This window comes from Bombina bombina, chromosome 6, assembly GCF_027579735.1.
Source record: "Bombina bombina isolate aBomBom1 chromosome 6, aBomBom1.pri, whole genome shotgun sequence".
Classification (NCBI taxonomy): Eukaryota; Metazoa; Chordata; class Amphibia; order Anura; family Bombinatoridae; genus Bombina; species Bombina bombina.
This window is the reverse complement of record NC_069504.1, coordinates 1,138,406,871-1,138,417,423: the sequence shown is the minus strand read 5'-3', so window position 1 is coordinate 1,138,417,423 and position 10,553 is coordinate 1,138,406,871. Positions and strand designations below refer to the sequence as shown.

Genomic DNA, 10,553 nt, shown 5'->3' with positions numbered 1-10,553 from the left:
CCGCAAATAGTTTTCCCGGGAAAGGCTTTTGTTTATTTAGTTGCTCCTGCCCTCTTCCCGCAAATAGTTTTCCAGGGTAAGGCTTTTGTTTATTTAGTTGCTCCTGCCCTCTTCCCGCAAATAGTTTTCCCGGGTAATGCTTTTGTTTATTTAGTTGCTCCTGCCCTCTGCCCACAAATAGTTTTCACGGGTAAGGCTTTTGTTTATTTAGTTGCTCCTGCCCTCTGCCCACAAATAGTTTTCCCGGGTAATGCTTTTGTTTATTTAGTTGCTCCTGCCCTCTGCCCGCAAATAGTTTTCACGGGTAAGGCTTTTGTTTAGTTGCTCCTGCCCTCTGCCCACAAATAGTTTTCACGGGTAAGGCTTTTGTTTATTTAGTTGCTCCTGCCCTCTGAACACAAATAGTTTTCACGGGTAAGGCTTTTGTTTATTTAGTTGCTCCTGCCCTCTGCCCACAAATAGTTTTCCCGGGTAAGGCTTTTGTTTAGTTGCTCCTCCCCTGCCGTGTGCCGCGTTACTCCCTCTGTAAACTCTTATAAGTTATACTTAAATAGAAGTAAATGCGGCCCCAGAAACAGATGAAGGGGTTAGTAATACCATCCATCACCCCCCTGTTTGGTCCTACACTGTTGTTGCTGTATTCCTGGGCAGGGCTTGAGCTGGCTGCAGGGAGGAGAGGCGTCCTAGGATGCAAAAGTACAGAAGGCATTTGGCAGTGAATTAGCCAGCTCCATGCACCAAATCTAAACCAGTGGAAGCAGTGCTGACAGGGTCCAATCAATATTAATGTATGACAGCCCTGGTTTTGACGTCTGAACCTCTGGTTTCACTGCCATAAAGGTAAAGAATCTCTGTGTTGACTTTGTTCTCTTTATTCAGGGGTTTCCTTCGTTTGTGTAACTTACTGTGTTGTTGCACTGTAGCGTGTAACAAATATGTCATGTCCCTCCATAAAATTTGCTCAAAAGTGACAACAGATGGAGCGGTACTACAAAACATACTATCTATTGGTTGCTTATGAGACTCTGAATGCTTACAAGGTAAGTGCTGAAAGTATCCTGAATGATGGGAAAATAAATACAAGAGGAATTATTCTATATTAAAGGATTAAGTGTAGGTGTATCTGTTCTTATCAGTTTAATATCTGATACGCGCCCTATCTGGGTGCCATATATTAAATGGATTTTTGAAACAGGGAGATGGAAGAAGAGCTTGCTCTGTCCACTCCACGCATTGATCTGGTATTGCAGTACCTCCAGGACCGGTGCAAAAAAAAAAAAAAAAAAAAAAAAAAAAAAAAAGGATTAAGTGTAGGTATAGAAATTTGCTTTCCACATCTGACATGGGTTATATGAAGTCTATTCAGGAAAACCCAAGTTTTACAATTTCACTGCTGCCACTGAATGCAGTGCTCCGATTTGGAAATTGGGAAGTCTTGCCAAGCGACATTACGTCATATGGGAAAGAGACCACTAGAGGACAAATTAAAACCCTGCTCATGCCTGAATACAGAAAGAGCAGAGATGTCTTGTCAGGTCTGTGGGGCTACAGGTCTCAAGCTGTAATTTGTGCCAAGTTTCCTGTGGGGAAGATATAAGGACAGAACACCAGAATTTTATAAGCTTCAAACTCTAACATTGGATTTTGGTTCTTTTAGTTTTTCCACTATAAGTGGACATAAGCGTTCTTTAAGTGGTGATAGCACACAATTCTGATAACTTACATAGCTAATGGGGATTCAGTGGTATGGGAGAGTCTTGTCCTGACTTTTATAACCAGCAACATGGGATTTTCCTGTTTAGTATCAGTAGTTTAAAAACAAACAAACATATCTTCTAGATTTGCATCAATAGGTTATGGTACATGGACACTGTACCCCAAACAAATGTTTGTACACCGCATAACTTTTTCTAATTATGTTTGACATGTGCTGCTTTGCTTTTTTTTGGAAAGTGATGCAAAATGGGCTGATATTCCCAGCTGATTAGTGATGTCTAAACACAAATGTCTGACCAAGTGATCCATGTACTGATTATTAAAACATTTTCCCTGTGGATATTCATCAAGTGGAGTAATTACAAACTAGCAGATTTTTTGTATTATTATTAAATAGAGTTATATTGGGTGTTTATATGTGTGAGGGTCATTGTGTGTGTGTATGTGCACATATGATTGTGTGTGTGTGTGTGTGTGTCACTGTATGTGTGTGTGTGTGGGTATATCTGTCTTTGTGTGTGTCACTGTATGTGTATGTCACTGTATGTGTGTGTGTGGGTATATGTGTGTGTGTGGGTATATCTGTCTGTGTGTGTCACTGTATGTGTATGTGTGTGTGTGGGTATATATGTGTGTGTATGTGCACATATGAATGTGTGTGTGTGTGTGCGGGGGTAATTGTGTGTGCACATATGTGTGTTTGTGTGGGTCATTGTGTGTGTGTGTATATGTGTGTGTGTGTCACTGTATGTGTGTGTGTGTGGGTATATGTGTGTGTGTGGGTACATCTGTCTGTGTGTGTGTCAATGTATGTGTATGTGTGTGTGTGGGTATATGTGTGTGTGGGTCATTGTGTGTGTAAGTGTGCGTGTGTGTGTGTGGGGGTCATTGTATGTGTGTGTGTGTGTGTGTGTGTGTCATTTTGTGTGTGTATGTGCACATATGATTGTGTGTGTGTGTGGGGGGGGGTAATTGTGTGTGCACATATGTGTGTTTCTGTGGGTCATTGTGTGTGTGTGTATGTGTGTGTGTCACTGTATGTGTATGTGTGTGTGTATATGTGTGTTTCTGTGGGTCATTGTGTGTGTGTATATGTGTGTGTGTGGGTATATCTGTCTGTGTGTGTGTCACTGTATGTGTGTGTGGGTCACTGTATGTGTGTGTGTGGGTATATGTGTGTGTGAGGGTATATCTGTCTGTGTGTGTGTCACTGTATGTGTATGTGTGTGTGTGGGTATATGTGTGTGTGGGTCATTGTGTGTGTAAGTGTGCGTGTGTGTGTGGGTCATTGTATGTGTGTGTGTGTGTCATTTTGTGTGTGTATGTGTGTGGAGGTCATTGTGTGTGTATATGTTTGTGTGTGTCATGATTGACAAAAATGTTTTTTACTTTGTTAAATGTTGGTGGGGGTGCGGAAATGTTATGTATCAAATTCACATTTTTTAGGGGGGAGGGGGTTGAGGGGGGGCCTTTTTGGATTCTTGCACCTAGATCCTGTGGTTTCTAGTTACGCCCCTAATTGTATTGCTATTGGATCAATTGAGCTCTCTATATTCAGAGGGTATAAATATATCCTTTGCTGCAGATATTGAGCAGAGTTAACCTGTTAACCTATCTATGTCTCCCTCTATTGTTATATCTTATTGATGCAATTATAAATTATTACTTTATCCTTGTATTTGTTATTTATATCTGTATATATAATAAGACAGTAAGCTATGACCAATGAACAAATGTATATTAGATGCCACAAAATATATAGCATGTGGTAATATATATATACACATATTTACAATTCCATTTATGAACTATAGTATTTAACAATACACATACATGCCAATCCAGAATGTTAAGAGGCATCAGTAGCCATGAAGATTAAATACATCATATATTTATGTCTGTTTTAAAATCCTATATATTAACTTTAGCATTCTATAATATATATACATTTATGTCCAAAATGTTTAAAGACATCACTTCATATGAGAATCAAATGCATATACAGTAAATATATATAAATGATATCAACATTCTGTATCTTATGGCTACGTGGTACTTTCCATGTATATGGTATTCTATTTCCAATAGTTAATTAAATCAAATCTAGTGTTCAAGCCCAGTGGTAATCTAGTATCCATTCTGAATATCCAATATATCTCTTGTTTATTCAACATTTGTTCTATATCTCCACCTCTTTCGTGTGGTGAGATTTTTTCTACAATATCCCAAGTGAATGTGTCTACATCTCTGTTGTGGTTGTCTTTTTCTATTACTCTCTGATACTGAAGGTATACTATTAAAGGGACACATAACACCTAAAAGATACATTCCTTAAATCTAACTCCTTCTGATTAATGAAACACAAGTAATCACAGATGTCTATGCCATCTTGGAAGCTGACCCAAATTGTTTAAAAAAAGTGTTTTCAATTACAATGGTGTACCTGTGCTTGATATTCTTATGTATGCTGCCATATTGTAACGTGCGTTGCACACAGGTACACAAACAACACATTTCTCTATTATGTATGCACTATGCTGCTTAGAGGAATCTCGCTCACTGCGCGACTCCTACTGTCGGCTTGACATAGACAGCCCAACTCGTCACTGCCAGGGAGCGTGTGCAAACTCCACAACTGCAGCCTGTCACAGCCAGTGAGCATCTGGTAACCATCTTCAAACTACTGTCTATGTCAGTAGGAGTCGCGCTTCAAGTCCCAGGAGGGTTTTAACATGAAAGAGAAAGGAACTCCCGGTGCAGTATTATGTACTGCAGGGTCAGGAACCATTAGATATAACCACACCAAGGAGCTTGTATATTACTATGCAAGGTTTTACCCATAATTCCCAGTACTGTTCTTTCCCCTCCCTCTCCGTAGCTTGCTATTTTCAAGTATGGTGTCTGGAGCCGTGTATTGACTTCATCAGATTTGTTTAGGGAAAATTATAAAATGTAATTTGGTTTTTACAATAACATTTTTAATATATATTATGATGTTAAAAATACTATTAATTCACAAATAAAAATGTCTATACAAACGCTGCAGCACACGCTCTGCGTGTATCACAGTGAGCGAGATTCCTCTAAGCAGCATAGTGCATACATAATAGAGCAATAGAGCGTGTCACGTGACTGCTGTGCTCCTGTAAGTTACAATATGGCAGCATGCATAGAAACATCAGGCACAGGTACAGCATTGTAATTGTATACACTTTTTTTTAACAATTTGGGGTAAGCTGGCAAGATTTCATAGAAATCAATGCTTACTTGCGTTTGTTTGATCAGAAGGAGTTAGATTTATGTTATTTAGCAGGTGTTTAATGTCCCTTTAAGGTGTTCTCGTATCCTTACTCTTGCCTCACATGTCATTTAACCAATGTACTGTAGGTGGCACTGTTTACATGAAATAAGATATATTACATTATTACTTCTACAGTTGACACATTGTGTTGTTTGAAATCTTTCTTTAGTTACATATGAGTAAAAATGAGTTCCTGTAGTTACATATTGACACTGTGAATAACCTCATTTATGAGCGCCTTTTAGCCACGATGATATATCTGTTCTCTTATCTTTTCTCACAGTTGGAGATATAAGATTTCCTATAGTTTTCCCTCTTCTACAGGAAAAATGATAATTCAGTTTATTTATACGTTGTAGTTTATGGTCTGCTTTTAGCACTGGAATCTGTTTTTTAACGCTATCACATATTTGTTTGTATTGTGTAGTAAAGGTCATTTTTTCTTTTTCACACTTTTTTATCTTATGTCTCTTCTTGTCACTTTTCTTTCCTGTATTAGCGCTTACCTTTCCATTGCCATCAGTATTTTTTTCGTATCTCTTACTAGATTTTTGCAGTCTCTTCTTTTTAATTTTTTTTCCTAGTATGGCCGCTTCACGTCTAAAGCAATCATCTTGTGAACTATTTCTTCTAGTGCTCATAAAGTGTCCTTTAGCTATTGCCTTAAAGACTTGTTATGGGTGATTGCTCTTGGCGTGAAGCAGCGCATTCTTAGCAATAGGTTTCTGTACATTTTTGTCTGAATGGTGTTATCATCTTCATTTATGTAAACCGTAATATCCAAATAATTAATTTCTCTGTCGTGTGTTTCATATGGGAATTTAAGATTTATATTATTGCAGGGGCGTATTACCGCCTAGGCAACCAAGGCCCATGCCTAGGGCGGCAGCTTGGGAGGGACAGCACTTTTTGGACCCTGTGTAGAAAGTCTGACTCCCCCTCCCACAGTTGCCCACCCAATGAATTTCCCCCAAAAGGAAAGTTATTTTAACGCTTTTGTGAGTCACTTATTACTCCGCACTAACACAAACAACTGACTGTGGGAACCATGGTTGCTTTGTAAGTATTTATTCCGGGAAAGAAGGATTTAAGGTAAATGCTGCAGCAGTGATGGGGAAGATAAGTCGCGTTACTAGTAGCTAGTCTGTCCATTAGCTGCAGTAGTATGACGGCCCCTTCTACCGGAGAGTTCAGTGAGCAGCAGTCCCAGCATAAGAATGTGCAGGTACAACTATATGCGCCCAGGAGCAGTACTATGACGGCCCCTTCTACCGGAGAGTTCAGTGAGCAGCAGTCCCAGCATAAGAATGTGCAGGTACAACTATATGCGCCCAGGAGCAGTAATATGACGGCCCCTTCAACCGGAGAGTTCAGTGAGCAGCAGTCCCAGCATAAGAATGTGCAGGTACAACTATATGCGCCCAGGAGCAGTAATATGATGGCCCCTTCTACCAGAGAGTTCAGTGAGCAGCAGTCCCAGCATAAGAATGTGCAGGTACAACTATATGCACCCAGGAGCAGTAGTATGACGGCCCCTTCTACCGGAGAGTTCAGTGAGCAGCAGTCCCAGCCGCAGCATAGGAATGTGCAGGTACAACTATATGCGCCCAGGAGCAGTAATATGACGGCCCCTTCTACCGGAGAGTTCAGTGAGCAGCAGTCCCAGCATAAGAATGTGCAGGTACAACTATATGCGCCCAGGAGCAGTAATATGATGGCCCCTTCTACCGGAGAGTTCAGTGAGCAGCAGTCCCAGCATAAGAATGTGCAGGTACAACTATATGCGCCCAGGAGCAGTAATATGACGGCCCCTTCTACCGGAGAGTTCAGTGAGCAGCAGTCCCAGCATAAGAATGTGCAGGTACAACTATATGCGCCCAGGAGCAGTAATATGACGGCCCCTTCTACCAGAGAGTTCAGTGAGCAGCAGTCCCAGCATAAGAATGTGCAGGTACAACTATATGCACCCAGGAGCAGTAGTATGACGGCCCCTTCTACCGGAGAGTTCAGTGAGCAGCAGTCCCAGCCGCAGCATAAGAATGTGCAGGTACAACTATATGCGCCCAGGAGCAGTAATATGACGGCCCCTTCTACCGGAGAGTTCAGTGAGCAGCAGTCCCAGCATAAGAATGTGCAGGTACAACTATATGCGCCCAGGAGCAGTAATATGATGGCCCCTTCTACCGGAGAGTTCAGTGAGCAGCAGTCCCAGCCGCAGCATAAGAATGTGCAGGTACAACTGTATGCGCCCAGGAGCAGTAGTATGACGGCCCCTTCTACCAGAGAGTTCAGTGAGCAGCAGTCCCAGCCGCAGCATAAGAATGTGCAGGTACAACTATATGCGCCCAGGAGCAGTAGTATGACGGCCCCTTCTACCAGAGAGTTCAGTGAGCAGCAGTCCCAGCCGCAGCATAAGAATGTGCAGGTACAACTATATGCGCCCAGGAGCAGTAGTATGACGGACCCTTCTACCAGAGAGTTCAGTGAGCAGCAGTCCCAGCATAAGAATGTGCCGGTACAACTATATGCGCCCAGGAGCAGTAGTATGACAGCCCCTTCTACCGGAGAGTTCAGTGAGCAGCAGTCCCAGCATAAGAATGTGCAGGTACAACTATATGCGCCCAGGAGCAGTAATATGACGGCCCCTTCTACTGGAGAGTTCAGTGAGCAGCAGTCCCAGCCGCAGCATAAGAATGTGCAGGTACAACTATATGCGCCCAGGAGCAGTAATATGACGGCCCCTTCTACTGGAGAGTTCAGTGAGCAGCAGTCCCAGCGCAGCATAAGAATGTGCAGGTACAACTATATGTGCCCAGGAGCAGTAATATGACGGTCCCTTCTCCCGGAGAGTTCAGTGAGCAGCAGTCCCAGCATAAGAATGTGCAGGTACAACTATATGCGCCCAGGAGCAGTAATATGACGGCCCCTTCTACCAGAGAGTTCAGTGAGCAGCAGTCCCAGCATAAGAATATGCAGGTACAACTATATGCACCCAGGAGCAGTAATATGATGGCCCCTTCTACCGGAGAGTTCAGTGAGCAGCAATCCCAGCATAAGAATGTGCAGGTACAACTATATGCGCCCAGGAGCAGTAGTATGACGGCCCCTTCTACCGGAGAGTTCAGTGAGCAGCAGTCCCTGCCGCAGCATAAGAATGTGCAGGTACAACTATATGCGCCCAGGAGCAGTAATATGATGGCCCCTTCTCCCGGAGAGTTCAGTGAGCAGCAGTCCCAGCATAAGAATGTGCAGGTACAACAATATGCGCCCAGGAGCAGTAATATGACGGCCCCTTCTACCGGAGAGTTCAGTGAGCAGCAGTCCCAGCATAAGAATGTGCAGGTACAACTATATGCGCCCAGGAGCAGTAATATGACGGCCCCTTCTACCAGAGAGTTCAGTGAGCAGCAGTCCCAGCATAAGAATGTGCAGGTACAACTATATGCACCCAGGAGCAGTAATATGAAGGCCCCTTCTACCGGAGAGTTCAGTGAGCAGCAGTCCCAGCCGCAGCATAAGAATGTGCAGGTACAACTGTATGCGCCCAGGAGCAGTAATATGACGGCCCCTTCTACCGGAGAGTTCAGTGAGCAGCAGTCCCAGCATTAGAATGTGCAGGTACAACTATATGCGCCCAGGAGCAGTAATATGAAGGCCCCTTCTACCGGAGAGTTCAGTGAGCAGCAGTCCCAGCCGCAGCATAAGAATGTGCAGGTACAACTGTATGCGCCCAGGAGCAGTAATATGACGGCCCCTTCTACCGGAGAGTTCAGTGAGCAGCAGTCCCAGCATAAGAATGTGCAGGTACAACTATATGCGCCCAGGAGCAGTAATATGACGGCCCCTTCTACCGGAGAGTTCAGTGAGCAGCAGTCCCAGCCGCAGCATAAGAATGTGCAGGTACAACTATATGCGCCCAGGAGCAGTAATATGACCGCCCCTTCTACCGGAGAGTTCAGTGAGCAGCAGTCCCAGCCGCAGCATAAGAATGTGCAGCTACAACTATATGCGCCCAGGAGCAGTAATATGACGGCCCCTTCTACCGGAGAGTTCAGTGAGCAGCAGTCCCAGCCACAGCATAAGAATGTGCAGGTACAACTATATGCGCCCAGGAGCAGTAATATGACGGCCCCTTCTACCAGAGAGTTCAGTGAGCAGCAGTCCCAGCATAAGAATGTGCAGGTACAACTATATGCGCCCAGGAGCAGTAATATGACGGCCCCTTCTACCAGAGAGTTCAGTGAGCAGCAGTCCCAGCATAAGAATGTGCAGGTACAACTGTATGCGCCCAGGAGCAGTAATATGACGGCCCCTTCTACTGGAGAGTTCAGTGAGCAGCAGTCCCAGCCGCAGCATAAGAATGTGCAGGTACAACTATATGCGCCCAGGAGCAGTAATATGACGGCCCCTTCTACCGGAGAGTTCAGTGAGCAGCAGTCCCAGCATAAGAATGTGCAGGTACAACTGTATGCGCCCAGGAGCAGTAATATGACCGCCCCTTCTACCAGAGAGTTCAGTGAGCAGCAGTCCCAGCCGCAGCATAAGAATGTGCAGGTACAACTGTATGCGCCCAGGAGCAGTAGTATGACGGCCCCTTCTACCGGAGAGTTCAGTGAGCAGCAGTCCCAGCCGCAGCATAAGAATGTGCAGGTACAACTATATGCGCCCAGGAGCAGTAATATGATGGCCCCTTCTACTAGAGACTTCAGTGAGCAGCAGTCCCAGCATAAGAATGTGCAGGTACAACTATATGCGCCCAGGAGCAGTAATATGACGGCCCCTTCTACCAGAGAGTTCAGTGAGCAGCAGTCCCAGCATAAGAATGTGCAGGTACAACTGTATGCGCCCAGGAGCAGTAATATGATGGCCCCTTCTACTGGAGAGTTCAGTGAGCAGCAGTCCCAGCCGCAGCATAAGAATGTGCAGGTACAACTATATGCGCCCAGGAGCAGTAATATGACGGCCCCTTCTACCGGAGAGTTCAGTGAGCAGCAGTCCCAGCATAAGAATGTGCAGGTACAACTATATGCGCCCAGGAGCAGTAATATGACGGCCCCTTCTACCAGAGAGTTCAGTGAGCAGCAGTCCCAGCATAAGAATGTGCAGGTACAACTATATGCACCCAGGAGCAGTAATATGAAGGCCCCTTCTACCGGAGAGTTCAGTGAGCAGCAGTCCCAGCCGCAGCATAAGAATGTGCAGGTACAACTGTATGCGCCCAGGAGCAGTAATATGACGGCCCCTTCTACCGGAGAGTTCAGTGAGCAGCAGTCCCAGCATTAGAATGTGCAGGTACAACTATATGCGCCCAGGAGCAGTAATATGAAGGCCCCTTCTACCGGAGAGTTCAGTGAGCAGCAGTCCCAGCCGCAGCATAAGAATGTGCAGGTACAACTGTATGCGCCCAGGAGCAGTAATATGACGGCCCCTTCTACCGGAGAGTTCAGTGAGCAGCAGTCCCAGCATTAGAATGTGCAGGTACAACTATATGCGCCCAGGAGCAGTAATATGACGGCCCCTTCTACCGGAGAGTTCA

The 10,553-nt window shown here is 44.6% G+C and overlaps 1 non-coding gene across 1 annotated transcript; it reads left to right on the top strand.

Moving 5' to 3' along the window:
• Positions 1-1,087: 1,087 nt before the first annotated feature.
• Positions 1,088-1,275, top strand: LOC128665300 (U2 spliceosomal RNA). The gene has a single exon (XR_008403069.1). It is a non-coding gene; the product is annotated as a U2 spliceosomal RNA (small nuclear RNA).
• The last annotated feature ends 9,278 nt before the right edge of the window (positions 1,276-10,553 follow it).